Genomic DNA, 17003 nt, shown 5'->3' on the forward strand with positions numbered 1-17003 from the left:
AACACACCTGAGGCCTACAGTATGTGTGCACACACTGAGGCACTGTAGGCAGGTGTGTGCTGAGATGGTATTTGAGACGGGCATTCCTGGCATTCCACCTCTTCCCCCTCCGATCCAGAATTCCATTCATTTTAGCCCAAATGCTGCACAGAGCGAGGCAGCACAGCACAGAGCTGGCTTCTCACCAGCCCGTGCACCTGTTCAACATGACAGCTCACTCCTCGGTGCACCTGTGCTGCTGATCGCCACCGCTGATTGCTAAATTAAACTCACGTGCGAGATGTCCTCCTGCTGTCCGATTTTAATTTGATAAGAGAGTGACCTGTAACAGCTCAGTCTGGAGTAACTCATAAGCAGTAGGCCAATATCAGCCCCGTAGAGAGGTTGACAAGTGAAGCTAAACGTTCATATGCTTCACTGATTCGACATATTAGAACACTGAGGCAGCGTAATGCCCAGCATGTTGTAGGCCTGCTTGTACATGGCAGAGCCACATGCAAACTGTCTTTGAAGTCTATAGACTATAATGTTTTTGGACACCTTATAGCACGTTATTTGCAACTGAATAAAATGTATAGTAAATGCAATTCGTTTTTTCTTCAATTGCTTTTTTTGACTCATTTAAGTAGGTCTTATTTACGCGTAATTTCATAATTACCCCTACCCTTGAAATATAGGCTAGTTAAAGTGTACTGCCGAACATACCGACAAGTAATTTTGGTGAACTACAATGTACTTTAATGCCCTCCTCCAGACCTTCTTCAGACCCTAACCATATTGAACAGTAAAAGTATCCTTGAAGCAGGGGTGTTTCCCACGAGGAGGCAAGGGAGGCAGTGCCTCCTCAGAAAACTGGATGAGAAAATAAATCCAGATTACAAGAATAAAACAACGCAAATAATATAAAATGTGACATTAAGAAGTGTATAAATCACTCGTTTTTGTAAAGTAACACTGTCCAACAGTGACACCCATAGGTTAAGTTACAGCGGGAGTCCTTGTCTTTCTTGCCTCCCCTGAGCCCAATGACTTTTAACAGACTCCCTAAAGTGTGCGGTGGGTTCAGTGGGGGGTAATTGAGAATGAATGGGGGAAAGTCAAGTAAGAGGATGCAATGCCTCTATCGCTCTATGATTGGATACAACTGGTTATGATTGGATATAATTGGTTTGTGCGATAAATCCCGCCTCTTGTTTTAGTGCGCGTTCGCGAATCAGTCTGAATGAACATTATGATGGTGTTTATGGGAAGACTAATTAAAAAGTAAACAACTCAGCCACTTAGATATTACCAAGATCACATCAAAATCAAACAAGCATGATGACTGTGGGGTTTTTTAGTGAGCATTCAACATGGTGAAATTAAAGATACATCTTTGTGTCTTTGATCGGTGTTTGCTGTGCTTGATGACTGATGGTAATTTAACTATTAATAAGAATATCTGAACATCAGTTCTCAAATAAAATATATTGTTTAAATTGATAAAAGTACACTTTGAAGTATAATCTCAGTAAACTACTAGCTTAGTAGTTTTATACTGCACGTATATTTATAAGTTCACATGCTTAAATTTAGGAACATATCTGTTGTCTTTATAAATCTTTAGTTATTATTCTAAAGCCTTTACAAATAAATTTTCACACAAATCTATTGTATCCACCTTATTTTTCAACGTTGAAGTAAGGTGTTTTCTGTGAATGTGCGAGACATCCGATTTATTATCCACTATAGAGCTGGTAAGTCCCGCCCGTTCCGCTAACCCTACTGGACCTCTAGGTTGAAAAATCGTCAATGCTATAGTGAAATGGAGAAAATAATTATTTTCTGGTCCCGTTTGAATTGTGCCATGAATGTGAACATATGTTGTCTGTGAATTTTTAATATAATTTTTCGTGTAAAGAATGCTACAATTTAGCGGGTAGAAGTTTGATACGGTTAGACTTTGTGTGAGAGCACTTTGTGGACTACAACTCTTCGCTCGCTGCTTTCGACGCGTTTGAAACGTCACCACCACTCGCACACGGACACTAGCTCACGGATCCCGCTAAACATGGCTGTGTCTTTGGTGCACTTCACCGCCTTCTTTCAGGGAGAGGACAAAATCGTTGAGGTTGGCGAAAACCACGGGTAAGTCAACTTTATGGGGTGACGTCACATAGGCGACATGTAGTCTTTCTCGTTATGTCTTTTCCACAACTGCTAGCCGAAGAATCATACCATATACTGTCAAACTCGTAACATGAAAAATTATATAAAAAAATTCACAGACAACATATGTTCACATTCATGGCAAGATTCAAACGGGACCAGAAAATAATTATTTTCTCCCATTCACTTGCATTGACGATTTTTCAACCTAGAGGTCCAGTGGGGTTTTACGGATGGGCGGGACTTACCAGCTCTATAGGGAAATAACGAGAAGAATATATCAAAGTGAGGTAAACTGTAAAACTATGTGAAAAAGAATTTAACAGGCTTCTCAATCAAAAGAGAAAACACAACTACAAGCCAAGTATACTTAAAATACTTAATTATACTCGATCAAAAGATTGACTATAAGTATAGGCCAAATGTACTTTTCTGTCAGTGTAAGTCAAATATCCTTAAATGTAAGTTTAAGTATATTTCTGAGATGTAGCTCTATATATAAAGTAGATTGAAATTATACTTTCTTAATTGCAGTTTAAAAGAAGTATACTAATAGAACACTTGAATAAACTTCTTTTTTGTAAGGGTCAATATGGCCGACTTATCCGTTATATTGATTAGATTATAATTGATAAAAAATCATTAAATTTTTATAACGCTTTTCTCGACACTCAAAGTGCTTTACATATGGAAAGGGGAAAACTCCTCAACTACCACCAATGTGCAGCATCCACTCGGATGAAGCGGCGGCAGCCAGTGTGTCAGAACGCCCTGCAGACACACACCAGCTCAAAAGCGCATAGTGACCCACGTGTATTTGTGTTAAAGCAGCGTGAATAATGTTACCAACTCCAGCTGACCTGCATTTGGCCAGATGTGTCTCCGCATGGTTCTCCAGCTGAAACGTGATAGCAAAATCAATAAAGCTATGGCTGGCAGATTTAACATTGTATTCTCACTCCAGTTTGCCACCAGCATGTCTTACACATGTCTTACACGTGCAAGATCAGAGCATTGTCCTCAGTCTGAAAAGCATTTCTTTTTAGAGAGAAGTGTCGTCTACTACATGTGCTTATTTTGTTCACCTAGGATCATTCAGGAAGTTTCTAAGCTGAACTCTGTAACATTTCTGTCTGAAATAAAACAATTTTATGTATAGATATCTTATGGAAATTGTTTTACCTTTACGCATTACCTTTATTTTTTCAAATTTATTAATTAAACATATTTTGTGAAAAAAAAAAAAAAAATTTTTTTAAATGTTCTATACTAACATAACCCATGCCATGTCAATTTTCAATACCAAAAAATTTTCACTGAAAATTAAACCTCCTGTTTCAACAGAATAATATAACCCAACCTGATGTTTAATACCTTTTGATACCCTTTCCTCGAATCTGAGCCCTCTAATCCATCGTCTTAATTAGTGGTATACAGTTTAAGTGATTATCAAGCCCCTCACGATTGTTTACCTTGCCTTCATTCTGTGGTGAACTAAAACTGACATGGCTAAGACTACAGGGTGTTGAGTCTACAGAATGAAAGCTTCTAAAGAGGGCTTTAATGCTGAACTTGAACATAGGACTAATGTCAAGCAGTTTATGCTAAATCTTGTCTTTTTCCATACGATCCCAGACCCTTCTGACTTGATTCAAATGAGGAGTCACATAAAGTGTCGATGAGGCCACTCACGTGCTGCTATAAAAATAAAAACGTTTACAGCAGGAATAAGTAGCCATAAGTAAATATTAAGGTAGGAACCAGATTAAAGGCATTCCTGCTGCTGTAAAATCCAGCAAAAGTTAAAGGAGTAAAGAAAGGGATAAAGCAGTAGTTTTTGTAATCCTCTTAGATGGTTAAGTGTTTCAGATATTAAACCGAATTAATAACTCTGCATGCTAAGGAGAGAAACGTGACTCTGATCTAAACATCACATTCATGGTCTTTTTTAACACTGAGGTTTTTTTTATTTAATTACATTTCATTTTTTAATTTTAGCAAGAATTATTGGGCATGTTGTAAAGCTGCCCATAGGAAATATAAATTGGAAAAGCAAAAGGCTTCAGCAAACGCCATAATTTGTTCTCCATATCATGGAAGCCTATTTCTACCACCTAAAGAAAAAAATTACATAAAAAGTCAAAATTATGAGTTCCTAAGTCATAATTACAAGTTCAAATGTTATATGACATATTAAGTCAAAATTATGAGATATGTTAAAATTAAAGACAAAAAATCAAAAGTATGATATAAAAGTAATAATATCAGATAAAATTCAAATTTATGAGATAAAAAGTCACAATTATGAGATAAAATAGTCAAAATACTTGATAAGTCAGAAGTATAACATATACTGTCATAAATAAAACTCAAAGTTATGGCATAAAAAGACAAACTTATAAGATGTCTATTATGAGATTTAAAAAATCTAAATTATGAGCCATAATTATAAGATAAAATCAATTTAAAATCAAATGGGAATTGAATGTACATTGAGTCATTTCTGCTCCAGCTTGCTAATGCTATGTGATTAGTGCATACAAATCTTTCTAAAGATAGGGCATAACCTCCATATTAACACCAGATTCTTGATGTCCTTTCACAAACATTTCAAAGGGATTTCAAATTAAGAATTCTAATCACCTTAGTTTCGGCATATGACCATATTATACAGTATATCCCACTGTCCAATCTCTCTCTCTCTCTCTCTCTCTCTCTCTCTCTCTCTCTCTCTCTCTCTCTCTCTCTCTCGTACAAAACCACCCAAATAAACTTTCCATGATAATCTGGCATTTTATTGACAAATGGGGTCTGGTGGGGTAACATCAGCTGGGGCTGGTTGGCTGGATCATGGGAAAGGAACAGTTTGTGTGAGGTCACCCTTTGGTGTGATCAGAGAACAGAATTACACTAGCTCTTAAAATATACATAGGTTAAGGTTAGAGTAAATGAAACTGGGTCTGGAACAGTGCAAAAAGGCACCTCATTCCCAGGAAACAGAAATACTTCCTTACTAAATATAATGGAGATGTGCGTGATGTTTGTGTACTATGAAGTACGTGCACTCTGCCACTGTGCTGCCAGCGGATATGAGCTGTTATTGGAAAGACTGTTGAACAAGGATGTTTTAAAAATATGTGCATACAAAGTCAAACTTTAATTGCATGGACAAAAAAACAATTGAAACATTGTTCTTTTGTGCTTCGCAGAAGAAAGAAATTAAGGTTTGCAAAGACATGATGCTGAAGGTAAATGATGACAGAACTTTCATTTTTGGATGAACTGTTTCTTTAAGACAGAGGCCTGAGTTTGAATGACCACCATAGCTGGACCACCCTCAGCTGAGCAGTGCTGTATAATGTAATCACTGATACTCATTAGAGCCACCAGCCTCCTGACCTGCATCTCTTGGCTGCTTTTCATAGTTTTCATTACTGCTCCCAGGTGTCCAGTGGCTGCCGTCCTTATTTTCTATGAGCCGAGCTCTGGAAAACGAGACAATAATGGCTTTTTCTGTGTCCCTGTGTAACATGGAGAACAGCAGACAACAGCACATTCTCAGATTGCATGAGATCTTTGATTTGTGCAACACTATGTGTGTGTGTGTGTGTGTGTGTGTGTGTGTGTGTGTGTGTGTGTGTGTGTGTGTGTGTGTGTGTGTGTGTGTGTGTGTGTGTGTGTGTGTGTGTGTGTGTGTGTGTGATCCAGACCTCTTTGCTGTTGTTCCTTTTAGGGCTTTCTGCCCAGCCATGCCAAAGTATCTGTGCATTCAGGGGTGGTGAGGCTGAACCGTGTGGAGCTGAGTTAAGCAGACAAGAAAAACGGCTATGAAACAAGGGATGAGGAACAGAAAATGAGAGAGAATGAAATATACTGTTTGTGGAAGTCCACTGTCTTATGCAGCTTTACATCAATTAAAAAATGGTCAAATAAAGCTAAAACCATCAAATCTCATGGTTTTTACAGGACTGACTTTTTTTTTTTTTTTAAATCATTCCATTTTTGTCTGTGAGCTCCACTGATATTGTTAGTCAGTGTTTGTTTTTTTCCAACAACCACAGTCATATTTTAGTTCTGCATGACGATTTTCCACCTACTCTTTGCCCTGAGGTTAAAATGAGCCATTTTTTGCTGTTGTGCCTTCACACTATTGTATAAACATTCTAAATATGTGAAATGAATTACTCATGGGTTGTAGGTTTGCTCTTCCTCCGAAAACCTTTGAGAAAAAGAAGTGCACTTGATTGTACCGAATGTGTACTTGTCTTGTAGTGTCCTCCAAATCTTAAGTTATATTTTATTAAACTGTATTTATATAATATTAATGAAATAAAAGGCCATTTAAGTGGAGTTTGCTTTCATGACTATGTTTCTTAACATACTTAAGTACACTTTTAAAAAGTGCACTTTGTAATGTATATAAAGATGTTTTTAATACAAATTAAAACTGTAATATGTCTGTAAAACGTATAACAAAGTGCCTGTAATCTTTAGCGTCCTTGTCAGCACGCCCGCCTCCCATGCCGTCGACCCGGGTACGAACCCCGCTCAGTGCAAGTCGAGTATGACCGGTTACATTTGGTGCCGTGACCCGGATGGAAGTTAGGCTTAGGGGGGTGAGTGTAACGTACGTAGGCCAGTAAGAGCTGTGTGTGTAAACCTCACTCCTCTGACCTCAAGATGCACCTACGATCTTTAGCGGCCTTGTTAGCGCACCCGCCTCCCATGCCGCCGACACGAGTTCGAATCCCGCTTGGAGCGGGTTGAGTACCGGTTACCTTAGGCCACATCCTCAGTATTTGAGATTGTATATTTAGTTGTCTTTGCTCTAATATGGACATCTACTATATTGCACTGCATGTATATTTTCCTAGTATGATCCAGAGTTATGAGGTTTAAGATTTGCAAATGTGTAAATGTCAAATGAATATGAACAGTATAGCTCTAAGCTGATGTTAAATCAACAGTCATTAAGCATCTATACAGAGTTTCAGCTCAGTGGCACCATTGCCAACTGCAGTGAGAGTGCCATTGGCAGTCCGTCTGTTATCTCCACGTTTCTCCTCTCCTGCTTTATCTCTGAGTCTCTGTTCGACAGCGCTGAGCCTCAGACCTCACGTAGGCAAAGCCAGGCTTTCATATCAAGCAGTATATCATTCTTCACCCTCACACAGACCTCAAAGAAGGCTACGTTGTTTATCAAGATTAGTGACAAAGGCCAGCTGGATGCACAGAACACCAGAACATCCTTTGAAAAATAAAGTCTTTATTAAAATATGCAGGGAAGAAAATTAGATTTTTATATGTTGTATTCTGTCTGTTTCTCATACCAAGCTACTATGTATAAACTCTTAATATTTATTTTAAAAAATATACACAAATTAATAAATAATTACATTTTAAATTAGTTAACCCTTAAACTCATGTCTTTAGTTACCCGGGACGTCATTCACTACCCTTCTCATTCATTTTTTAAAGTTAGACATCAATCTTTTTTGAATATTCTTCAATCAATTCATTATAAACTATATAACAAGAAAAGAAATAAAATTATAAAAGAATGCCTGTTTTCCCATTCATTTTTTGTAAAAATTGTATAGGGTCGTTAACGACCCGAGGTGTGTAACAGTGGAAGTATATTTTTTCTGCACAACAATAATTGAATCTTTGACGCCTAAATAAATGCAATTCACCTTTATTCCACAAGGTGGCAATGTCTGATACACAGTGATGAAATGACGTTTCACTCATAGTACCCGCAGGCAGAAAACAAAAGAATAGGAAGTATCATCAGCAAAACTTGAAATGGCTCAGCGATTTACTGCAGAGCAAGTACTGAACACAATCAAACATTAGTGTCACTGTCACTTGATGGTGGATCTGGTGAAGAAGCTGTCAGCGATCAAAATATTGATTTGGAAGATGTTTAAAATGATAGTTTTGAGAATGTTCGAGATCGTGAATATAAGCCATATGCTGAATGTACTGGGAAATGAGCTCTGATGAGGACAGTGATGATGATATAAAACATCTGCTCAAACTGAACTCTTCCAGGCTCCAAAAGGTAACAAAATATGCTTTATTTTATTCTTCTGTAATTGTTACTCTAATATCAGGTGAGTTTTATATTATCACAAAAGGTAGAGATCCATCTGTGTTAGATATAGATCCGCGTCACTAAAGACCCGAATATGTCATAGTTATTAGTGAAACATTCATGCATTTAAGGGTTAAATCCATTAAAATTAAACAGTAAAAATGGAATTCAAATTAAAAATGACAAATTAAATTCATAAAAAGGAATAAATTAATTTAATTAATTAATTAATAAAGCAATAAAAAAATGCATCTGTTTTAAACTGGAACACTTGCTTGAATGTTTTTCATTTAATTGCATGCATTGTATATTGTTTTTGCGTTGCTGATTTCCATGACTGTTTATGCCCAAACTCTGCCCTATGAAGTGCAGACACTACATCCAGCTATACACAGACTCTCCCAGAGGATTCTGGGACACGCTGCATTGGAGAAGGAGGCTCGGCAGGCAGCACGTAGCTGCAGTATTTTTACTCCCCCGTGACAGAAGGACAAGCAGGGTTGGGCATATTTGGTCTTCACTCGCCTTCTTCAGTCCCAGAGGGATTTCTACTGCCGGGCCAGGCCCACACAGGGACCTGAGGCCACTTCGTACGTCTCATAGCAAACAGCTGCCCTTGTAAACCCACGGCCCACAACAGCATTGTTAGTCTTTGAATGTTTCAGCTGCAGTTCATTTCACCATGTGGGAAATAAGGAAATTAAAATATTCAGCATAGTGATTCTGATGTAGTCCAGGAAATGAATGAAACACTTGTTATGGTGATAAAAGCAGTGGTTTATACCATTAGCCATTGAATCCATTCAAATAGGAAACAGCTTAAGCGGTTTGTCTTGTTTCAGTCTAAACATGTCACCATGCATGTTTTGCCATTCAAATGTGACCCCAAAAATGTATTTTGGAACACGTAGCATGTTTTGATTGCAACTTGGTTTACTATTTTACCTACACTTTACAAAGTTATAATAAAAAAGATTACTGGAGTATGTTTTACAAGAAAATACTGTTTCAGTCTTTCTACTTTAAAATCTCACATTTAATATAATGTGTTTAAACTTGCCCTTTCTTTGTAATTATTTGTGAAATTTATAACAATTTTTACTGTAAATTGTTTCAAAGTAAATCCAACACCATTTTTTTTTTCAACTGATGCTGCTGCTTTATAAAAAAGACAGAGCAGAAAAGAAGAGGAAGAAAAAGAAAAACCCCTGACAAACATGCAGCTCTAGCACATGTCATACAGTAAGTTACTGTGACAGTGCCATGGTACAGTTAAGGTTGCAGATAATATTACTTTGATATACACTGCCATTCAAAAGTTTGGGAACGGAAAGATTTTTGACAGAAATCACTCAAAGCTCACACCAAAGCTATAAGCTATAGTAAAAACAGTAATATTGTGAATTAATATTACTCTTTAAAGTAAGTGTTTTCTATTGTAATCTATTTTAAAAAATGTCATTTATTCCTGTGATGTCAAGCTGAATTATCAGCATCATAACTCCAGACTTCAGTGTCACATGATCCTTCAGAAACCATTCTAATATGTTGATTTGCTGTTCAAGAAACATTTCATAATAATATCAATGTTGAAACCAGTCATGCTGCTTAATATTATTCTGGAAACCATTTTTTTTTTTTTAAAGATTCCTTGATTAATAGAAAGTCCAAAAGAACAGCAATATAAATCTTTATAAACATTAGAAATGTAACATTAGAAATGTCTTGCCACTTTGGCCAGTTTAATGAGTCCTTGCTGAATAAAAGTATTAATTTCTTTCAAAAACAACAAATCCTACTGAACCCAAACTTTTGAACGATAATGAACCTTGCATCTTGTGTATATAATGAATGACTTATAATGGACTATAAAGTATATAAAATAGATATGCCCTATTTGAACTGCACAAACTATATTATATAAACCATAAACAATGACATGTTGACCTTTCCAGGATGGTGATACTGTTGATGTATCTAGATGAGTTGAATGTGGCAGGTATTCATATCACTTCACCTGACATCCCCTTTGTCATACAGAGTTTTGCACAATGGCGTCCTGATAATGCCACAGCGCTGTGTTTATCTTCTGCATTGAGATGACAGAATGTCAAGCACGACCCGTGCCCTCCCCTCTCCCCCTGTATTCCTCTCACCCCTGCAGCACGTATCCGGTTCATATGCAAGCACAGGACATGAGGGCTGATCCGAATCATCTCACACATCTGATAGGATTGTGTGCATAATAAAGACACACGATCCGTCCACTGAAACACTTTCTGTATGAATCAGCTCTCGACAAAAGATAAACCACAGACCTCAGGGCTGATTATTGTTCAGGACGGATAGATAATATGATCTTATAGTACAATATACAGTGTGTGGTGGGGAAGTCCAGTCAAAGAAGTGAATCATAAAATGATCTGTGTAGGGAATACTCATGGGAAGGAAATTCTTTGGAAAAAAGTTAAACAATATTTAGGGTTCTCGGATGGATGGATGGATGGATGGATGGATGAATTCCTGATTAAATAAGTTAGAACTGAGCATAATAGAAAAACTATATACATACGCATATATATATATATATATATAGAGAGAGAGAGAGAGAGAGAGAGAGAGAGAGAGAGAGAGAGAGAGAGAGAGAGAGTATTGATTTTCATATTAAACTTTTTAATTTAGAATCTTAACACTAAACTAAAATATTTCCATGACTTGATTTTAGTGATTTATGATTACAGAAGAAAGGAGGATTTGTTAAATGTGTATGTATATGTATTGAAGTAAGTAAAGTAAATAAATATTTTTTTATTGCACTGACAAAGACCAATTTCTAGATGATAATATAATTTCAAGCTAAGCTTTAGTAGAAAAAACAAACAAATATTGTTAATGATTTCCATAACTTGTTTTCCTTGATTTGTCCATGAATTTAGTCCCTTTAGTCCTTTTCAAAGAAACCAAAAAAAAATTCAAATAAAATAGAATGAATGAATGAATGAATGAATAATCATTTTATAGATATTGCACTGATAAAGAGCAATTTCTAGCTGATCGAATAATTTAGAGCTGCAGTGTAACTAAAAAAAAATTATTGATATTGATTTCCATAACTTTTCCATGATTTTTTTAAATTAGGATCTTAAAATTGATTTAAGATTATTTAAAAATTGCAGTTCGTAGCCTTAAGTCCATGGTATTGGATTTCTAACCACTGTCAAAACATCTTTTTAATGCCCATTTGTACAGACAGTATTTTGGGGGGATAGACCACCTTGTTTGGCGATAATGTGATTGGTTTAAGAGGTCAAACTTGAGCTTATGTAAAGAGTTCAGAGACAATCAGTTGTCTATTAACACAGTATTAAGCTCTTGGCACAGATTCATGAAGACTTGCACTGTTGGGACGAGCCAAACATTACTCATCCTCTCTCTCATCATCTTTATCAAAAATGGTGTGTGTTACTGTCTGCGGCACTGTGTGTGTCCAGATCTTTGCTGGTGGGGTGCAAATGTCTGAGACTCAGACCTGGACCTCACTGGAAGTCGTTGTGCTGATTTCAATCACATTCAGTGTCTCTATGACTACCACATTTTGGGAGCCTATAACACGATAATAGTTTATGTGGTTCCATGTCTTTAACTACTATGTACTTGAGTTAAAAAAAAGTTTGGTACGATGTATTATTATATTTGTACGTGCATGTTGCATACAATAAGTGAGTTGAGAGGCCTCAGAAGAGAAGGTTAGTGGGTTAGTGACAGGTTTCATGGCATGGTTAGGTTTAAGAGGGTTTAATGGTTGGATTAAAAGGTTGAAGGGAATGGTCAACAGTGTAATACTCTTAAACATAATGGTTCTTTTATTGGCATATATGATTCCAAGAACCTTTCAAATCCATGGAACCTTCTAATTCGCGGCATGCGTCGCGACTGAGTGCGTTGTTGTGTTTGGAGCTCCGTCGAATTAATTCAGAAATCTTGTTTTTCTTCTTTACACTCTTTTACAAACGAACTTTTTCATTTTTATAGCGTGTGAACATATCTGGAATACTATTCTCCTTAAAAAACAATCGGATTGCTCTGATATCGCTACATATATCCAACCTTTCGAACTTCCGCTACTAGCCTTAGCCCGCTAGCATTACACGCGTGGTCGCGCCTATCGATCGACTTATTTACACCCGTATCACTGAAAGCTATAATTCGCCATTATAGCACATCTGCTATAATGGCGAATATAACGGATGTGTGTCTAACGTTACCTTTGAGTGCAGGTGAGGACACCTTCGAGCTGCATTCTGTGCAGTTAGAGCTGGAATCCGTGGAGAAGCAGATCCGCGACCTACTAGAGAGACAGGCCGAGCTACGAGATCGACGTTTCGCGCTTGAAACATCACGCGCCGATGCTCACAAGTCAGTGGTTAGTAACCTTTTGACTCCGACCTCGTCTACTCCATGTGTTTCTCTGCCCAGGATGCGATCATCCCTGGTTTCATTCACTCCGGCACCGACACAACAACATGGACCCTGGGTGATTCCACAGCGGAAGACGCGGGCCAGGACCAGAGCTAGGACCTCTCCGCCCCTCCCGGCCTTCGAGATCTCCACCCGGAACCGCTTCTCCCCTCTACGCGAGACGGAATGCGACGCTGTGATCATCGGCAGTTCCATCGTCCGGCATGTCCGTGCTACCATAGGTAAAGGTAAGGTTCGCACTCACTGCTTTCCTGGTGCTCGTGTTCTCGATGTCGCTGCACAGGTTCCCGGGATTTTGAACGGTGACGAGCCCGTCGGAGCTGTCGTGCTGCACGCGGGAACGAACGACATCAGGCTACGGCAGTCGGAGGTTCTGAAGAAGGACTACAGGAGCCTGATCGAGACGGTACGCAGTACATCGCCTGAAACAACGATCATCGTGTCTGGACCGCTTCCCACCTACCGACTAGGACACGAAAGGTTCAGTAGATTATTTGCTCTAAATGAATGGTTAATGTCATGGTGTAATGAACAGAGACTGCTCTTTGTAAATAATTGGAATCTTTTCTGGGAGCGACCTAGGCTCTTCCGTGCTGATGGCCTTCACCCCAGCAGAATCGGAGCGGCTCTTCTGTCGGACAACATCTCCAAGACGCTACACACCATATGACTAGTAAGTCAAAGTCCAAATCACACTCTTTGCTGTCCAAACTTAATTGATATAAGTACCAATGTAAAACATTATATTGAAACTGTGTCTATTCCTCGTTTAGTGAGATCAAATAATAAATCTACTGCAGGATCTAAGAAAAATCTAATTGTGATTAAACCAGAAAATCTCAATATTAGTGAACAAAAACAATTTATAAAGCTAGGTCTTTTAAACATCAGATCACTTACACCTAAGGCGGTTATTGTAAATGAAATGGTCACAGATAATAGTTTCGATGTACTTTGCCTTACTGAAACCTGGCTTAAACCAAATGATTATTTCGGTCTTAATGAGTCTACTCCTCCTGGATACTGTTACAAGCATGAGCCCCGTCTGATTGGTCGTGGCGGTGGTGTTGCTATAATCTATAAAGATATTCTTACTGTTACTCAGAAAACAGGTCACAGGTTTAATTCGTTTGAAGTACTTGTGCTAAATGTTACTCTCTTAGATGTAAGAAAGAAATCCATATTATCTCTAGCCTTGGCTACTGTATATAGACCGCCAGGGCCTTACGCTGATTTCCTAAAAGAGTTTGCAGACTTTCTCTCAGATCTTTTGGTCAATGTCGATAAAGCATTAATTGTTGGAGATTTTAACATACACGTAGATAATTCAAATGATGCTTTAGGGGCTGCGTTTACAGATTTATTAAACTCCTTTGGGGTCAAGCAAAACGTAACTGGTCCCACTCATCGTCTTAATCATACGCTAGATTTAATTATATCACATGGAGCCGATCCAACCGATATAGATATTATACCGCAAAGTGATGAAGTCACTGACCATTACATGGTCACTTGCATACTACGTACCGCTGAAATTTGTCATGTTGCGCCGCGTTATCGACCAGGCAGAACAATCCTTCCAACAACTACAGATCATTTCTCAAATAGCTTACCTGATCTATCTCAGCTGCTCAGTGAACCCAAACAAACAGATGAACTAGAGGAAATGACTAGCACTATGAGCACCATTTTCTCTAGTACATTAGACATCGTTGCACCAATTAGATTAAAAAAGGTTAGAGAGAAAACTAAAGCACCATGGTACAACAGTGCTACGCATGTTCTAAAGAGAGAAACTCGTAATTTAGAGCGTAAATGGAAACAAACTAATCTAGAGGTCTTTAGAATCGCATGGAAAGACAGTATGTCACGTTATAAAAAGGCCCTAAAAGCAGCCAGGGCTGAGCATCTCCGCAAACTAATAGAAAACAACCAAAATAATCCTAGGTTTTTATTTAACACCGTCGCTAGACTAACAAATAAACAGACGTTACCGGAGCAAAATATTCCGTCACAGTGTAGTAGTAATGATTTTATGAATTTCTTCACTGAGAAAATAGAAAGCATCAGAAACACAATTGTAAATGTACAATCTTTAATGGTGTCTTATGATTCAGCCTCAATTATCACCCCGCAAGAACAATTACAGCGCTTTGCAACTATAGGACAGGAAGAGTTAAATAAACTTATCATTGCATCTAAACCAACAACGTGTTTATTAGATCCAATACCAACTAAACTACTGAAACAAGTGTTACCTGTAGTGGAAGAGCCTCTTCTCAATATTATTAACTCGTCTTTATCCTTAGGTCATGTTCCAAGAATATTCAAGTTGGCAGTTATAAAACCTCTTATTAAGAAACCACAATTAGATCATAATAACCTAGCAAATTACAGACCCATTTCAAATCTTCCATTTATGTCTAAAATACTAGAAAAAGTTGTGTCCGCTCAACTGTGCTCTTTCTTGCAAGAAAATGATATCTATGAAAAGTTTCAGTCTGGATTCAGACCGCATCATAGCACAGAAACTGCGCTCGTTAAAATCACAAATGATTTACTTTTAGCTTCTGACCAAGGCTGTATCTCAATACTAGTTTTACTTGATCTTAGTGCTGCGTTCGATACTATAGATCACACAATACTCTTAGACCGACTACAAAACTACACTGGTGTTCAGGGACAGGCATTAAGCTGGTTCAGATCATACTTATCAGACCGTTACCATTTTGTCTGCGTAAATGGGGAAAAATCGAAGATAACGTCCGTAAACTACGGTGTACCGCAAGGATCTGTGTTAGGCCCTCTGCTATTCTCAATATATATGCTGCCACTTGGTAATATTATAAGAAAACATGGAATTAATTTCCACTGCTATGCTGATGACACTCAAATATATATTTCATCACGACCAGATGAAAACGCTAAATTATCTAAATTAACAGAGTGTGTTAAAGATATAAAATACTGGATGACATGTAATTTTCTGCTATTAAATTCAGATAAAACGGAGGTAATACTTATTAGTCCAAAAAACTGCCCACAAAACCTCTTACAATACAACTTTAATTTAGAAGGGTGTCCTGTTACTTTATCCTCTACAGTAAAAGACCTGGGTGTTATATTAGACCGCAACTTGTCTTTTGAAAATCATATTTCATATGTTACAAGAACAGCCTTTTTCCACCTTAGAAACATTGCTAAGCTACGTAACATGCTATCTGTTTCTGATGCAGAAAAGTTAGTTCATGCATTCATGACCTCAAGACTAGATTACTGTAATGCCTTATTAGCTGGTTGTCCTGCATCCTCAATAAACAAGCTACAGTTAGTCCAAAATGCCGCCGCTAGAGTTCTTACTAGATCAAGAAAATACGATCATATAACACCAATTCTGTCGTCTCTACATTGGTTACCTATAAAGTTCCGTATCAATTACAAAGTATTGCTACTGACCTATAAAGCCCTAAATGGTTTAGCTCCCGTGTATTTAACGGAACTTCTATCGCCCTACAATCCATCGCGCTCTTTAAGATCACTAAATTCGAGGCTTCTGGTCATTCCTAGGATATCTAAGTCCACTAAAGGAGGGAGAGCTTTTTCACATTTAGCTCCTAAACTGTGGAATGGCCTTCCTGATATTGTTCGAGGCTCAGACTCGCTGTCCCAGTTTAAAACTAGATTAAAGACGCATCTCTTCAGCCAGGCATTCACATAATACTTACATTTTATACTACAGTTGAATCAGATTGAATGCATTAATATTGCGAACAGCAGCTACGCTAATTATTTCCCATATGCTTTTCTGTTGTTATCTCGGGACGCTAGTCCCGAGGTAAATACAGATCGTCAGCTCCAGTTTGTATCCAGCCTCTCATGGAAACTACAGATTCTCCAACACCCGTGCAGAGACGACTCGGCGCCTGTGAAGAGACGACTCGACGCTGGCGATGTTTATGCCCTAAATCAATACATGATTAACTAACTGTATTTCTCTATGTACATTTCTGAAATGCACTTTCTGTAAAGCTGCTTTGAAACAATATGTATTGTGAAAAGCGCTATACAAATAAATTTGAATTGAATTGAATTGAATTAATTCCTCAAAAGGTTATCTATAGTGGAAAAAGGTTCTTTTATAGGGTTAGTTCACCCAAAAATAATTTACTCACCCTCAAGCCATCCTAGGTGTATACGACTTTCTTGTTTCAGCCAAACACAATCAAAGTTATATTTATCTCTTCCAAGCTTTATAATGGTAGTAAATACAGTTTTTGAA

This window comes from Squalius cephalus (genome assembly GCF_949319135.1).
Source record: "Squalius cephalus genome assembly, chromosome: 8".
NCBI lineage: Eukaryota > Metazoa > Chordata > Actinopteri > Cypriniformes > Leuciscidae > Squalius > Squalius cephalus.